We start from the raw sequence: 4,120 nt of genomic DNA, 5'->3' as shown, positions 1-4,120 counted from the left end.
TCCTCCTTCCTCCCTTTTTTGAAAATGGGGACCACATTGGCCCTTTTCCAGTCCTCCGGCACCTCACCAGAGCACCATGAGTGCTCGTAAAGCTGTGTCAGGAGTCCTGCAATGACCTCTGCTAATTCCCTCAACACTCTGGGGTGGAGATTGTCAGGACCTGGTGATTTGTACACATCTAGTCCCACCAGAAGTTTCCTGATTAGGTCTTCACTGACCCTGGGCCTGGCAGCACCTCTCCTGGGTCTGTCAGGGATCCTAGTTGGGGGGATACCCCTGGTCCCTGCTCAAAAAGATGGAGGCAAAGAAATTGTTAAATAGGTTAGATTTGTCATCTGATGTGACCACCAGATTTCCTAGCGTATCCTGCAGAGGCCCTACGTTACCCGGTACCTTCTTTTTACCCCCTATGTATTTAAAAAAGGACTTCTTGTTTTCCTTGATCCAGGTTGCTAGTCCCAGTTCCATCTCTGCCTTAGCCTTCCTAACAGCCCCCCTACAATCTTAAGTAATGGAGGTATAATCCTCCTTGGTGATGGCCCCTCCCTTCCATTGGGCGTACACCTCCTTTTTAGCTCTGAGACACTCCAGGATGCTTTTGGTGAGCCATGGGGGCTTTTGAGCACTCTTGCCTGCTTTGATCCGCGTTGGGATTGTCACCCTTTGGGCTTGGAGGATCGTCTCCTTAAGGAATGACCACTCTTCCTGGACTCCCAACTCCCCTCCCCTCCAGGACCTCAGTGCCTCCCCGACTAGTCTCCTTACCTTATTGAAATCCACCCTCCTGATGTCTAGGGCTGTTGCCTTACTGCAGGCTTTTGACACCCTGCACTGGATGCTGAATTCCAGTAGGCGATGATTGCCATTGTCCAGGTGGTCGAGCGCCCGCAGTCCACTCACCAGATCATCGCCCATGGCTAGGACCAGGTCCAAGAAAACATTTCCCCTGGTGGGACTGTGCACCTCCTGGGTTAGATGGAGGTCCTGTAACTCGGCTAAAAACCTATGTGAGCAGTCAGACCTGGCTGACTGCTCTTCCCAGCAGCTGTCCGGATAGTTTAAGTCATCCATGATGACCACGTCCCTTGACTTAACTGCCTCCATGAGCTGACCCGAGAATTCCTGGTCCAGCTCTTCCCCCTGGTTAGGTGGCCTGTAGTAAACTCCTACTGTTAAGTCCCTTTCCCCCCGACCCTCTTGTATTCAGACCCAGAGCACTTCAGTCTGCCCCTCCTCTGACCCAGTGCTGTTTGTTGAGGATGTGTATTGCTCTTTGACGTAGAGCACCACACCCCCACCCTTCCTCCCTGTTCTATCCCTCCTTTACAGCCTATAGCCCTTGATGTTAACTGCCCAGTCATGCGTTGGATCCCACCAAGTTTCAGTGAGCCCCACTATGTCTGGGTTTGTGTTAGCTAGCAGGAGGGCAAGTTCCTCCTGCTTGTTCCCCATACTATGAGCATTAATGTAGAGGCATTTAAGGCCTCCTGGAGGTGTATGCTCCACCCCCTAATCCTCGGACTATCTGGGCCCCTGTCTCTTACCTGGGTATTTCTTGTGCTCGTTGCCTGTGTTGGCTAGGCTGTTCTTGTGGTTACTTCTTGTCCATGGCTCCCTCTGTCCTCATCTTCCCCTTCCCCTGATGAGCCTAGTTTAAAGCCCACCGGAGGAGATCAGACAACCTGAAAGAGAACACATGCTTACCTTTGGGGGAGAGGTGAAGTCCATCCCACCCGAGCATGTCTCTTGTCCTCAAGTATGGGTCGTGGTTCAAAAAGCCGAAGCCCGCCTCAAGACATGATTTCCGAAGCCGCAGGTTGACCTCCCTGTTGCAGGTCTCATGGCGTTGTCCGTGTGCGCTCATGGGAAGGACAGCTGCAAAGACCACCTGTGGCCCTGTCTCCTTCAGCTTGCTCCTCAGAGCTTGGTGGTCCTTCATCAGGTGAATAGGGCTGCTCCTGGCTGCATCATTAGTGCCCACATGGATTAGGACCATGGGGTAGTAATTGGTGGGCCGGATAATGGCCGGGATCATCTCCATCACATTCTGAATCCTCGCTCTGGGCAGACAGTAGACCTCATGTGACACGGGATCCTGGTGACAGATGGGACACTCTGTAGCTCTCACCTATGATGAACACCCGGCATCTCTTCTTCCGGGTCAACTTGCTGCCTTCAGCCTGTTCTGTGCATAGACTGGCCTCCTCTCCCGAGGTGTCCTCCTCCCCTTGCTCTTCCTCCAGTGTTGCCAGGGCCTCATACCTGTTCCCCAGCTGGACTGGGGGAACTGGTACTGCACCGCTGCGAGCAGCCCTGGGTCTGGAGGGAACCATCTGCCATTCCGCTGTGGAGGGCACCTCCTGGGGTTCTTCTCCCCTTGGTGCTTGGCCCTGCAGGGAAAGGAAATACCCATAAATTTCATCCTCTGCTTCTCTGATCCCCCTCAGCCTGCTAACCTCCTCCTGGAGCTCCCTCACCTGCCCCTCCAGGGCCCTAAGATGGGCACCTGTGGGACAGGTGTGGGGACCCCCACTCCCTCCCCCCCAGCCCTACTGGGGATCCCTCACAGGCCAGGGGGCAGGGTGATGCTGGCTCCCCCGTGGGCTCCGTCCGGATGGAGGCCTCAGAGAAGCCCTGGGTGGGCGGTGCCCGCCCCGGGCAGGAGCCCTAGCTGCACTCCATGCCCACACTATTTTTATTTATTTGGTGTGGTGCTCTCACCTTTCCCTTGCCAAAGACTTACTCCTGGCCCCTCCTGCTTGTCTGCCTGTGCAAATGCCGGCGCAAACACCAGCATGCAGAGCGTGCCTGTTTGTGGACTCTGTTCATGCATGCAACTAGGGAGTGTGGCTCCCTGCCAGCTAAGCTAAAAGGGATCTGGGGGGCTTCCCCTCCAGATCCACCTCAGCTGTGCTGGGTCCTTCCGCCCCACTTACCCACCTTCGCCGCCAGTCAGGTAAGGGGGCACACGTGTGTGTGGGGACTCATGTGTGCCCGGTTGCCTCCTCTCTGCTCTCCACCTCCACTGGAGGTGGAACAGAGCCAACTGTTTTCCAGTTCTTAGGTGACATTTGACCTTGTGGGGATAATAGCCAGCTGACAGAAGCTGACAGTGGATGGATGAGGCAGAGTCTGTACATGGAGCAGGTTCAAACCAAAGGACAGAGCTCTGACTTCCTAGTGGCCCTTCCCTTCCCCATAAAGTGGACCTCAGTGTAGTCCCAGGTTTGCACTCCAGTTTCTGGATGACAGAAGTATCATCCAGCCCATGATCTGGCTCACTTTAAAATAAATAAAGGAAATCCCTGCCAAACAAATGTATCTCCAAATATTTTGGTTTCCAGGGAATGCATTTGCACAATACCAGTAGGCACTTCCCCCAGGGTCTACATATGAAGGAGAATAGGGTCTTCCTGGATAAGAAAATGGGGTGAAGGGTCAGTAGGGTGCACAGGGCCTCCACAGGTCAGCCAAGTGTTGTCACAGGATCAAATCTAGCATCCAGATTTTGCCCTTATGCAGAAGCACAGATTGGGAGTTATCTATGCAAGCTGGGAATAAACTGGGTGTATTACAATGGGCTTATGCCAGCTTGTACAGGCACTTCCTACACTGCAATTGCTTGACAGAAGGAAAGGATGGGGAGGGTAACAGGAACAGAAGGGAAAAGAAAAAAGAGCAGGTACTGGCTAATATTTATGTGGCAGAAAAAAATAAGAGTTCTGGTTGAAAACAGAAGCTAGGAAAAGGCATTTTTGCAGCCAGCATATTTTTCAAGACAATTTTCTCTTTAGCAGGCTGCAAATGAGCAGAAAAACATGTCAATAATTCTCTCTCTCTCTCTCTCTCATATATATATATATATATTTTTAGATATAGGGGAGAGAGGAAGAAAGAGACTTTCTCCAAAATTTGTTACAGGAAATGACTGATTCTGAAGGGATGTGATGAAAAATGACACCCAAATGGAATCAGAAAGTTGCCATGGCAACTAGAATGCTTTAAATTCATATCTTTAAAACAAGAAAATATTATCCCCAGGAAAGAAAATTAACAATTACATTTTTGGGCACCTGCCCTCTGAGTGTCACCAATTGCAGAACTATCATAATTCATGTTT

The 4,120-nt window shown here is 51.7% G+C and overlaps 1 protein-coding gene across 1 annotated transcript in view; it reads left to right on the top strand.

Moving 5' to 3' along the window:
• Positions 1 to 4,120, top strand: part of LOC102381815 (gamma-aminobutyric acid receptor subunit alpha-3-like) — a 165,301-nt gene that overhangs the window by 37,973 nt on the left and 123,208 nt on the right. The window lies entirely within an intron of this gene.

This window comes from Alligator sinensis, unplaced genomic scaffold (assembly GCF_000455745.1).
Source record: "Alligator sinensis unplaced genomic scaffold, ASM45574v1 scaffold879_1, whole genome shotgun sequence".
NCBI lineage: Eukaryota > Metazoa > Chordata > Crocodylia > Alligatoridae > Alligator > Alligator sinensis.
Note: the sequence above shows the minus strand (reverse complement) of the source record. Positions and strands in the feature narration are given on the sequence as shown.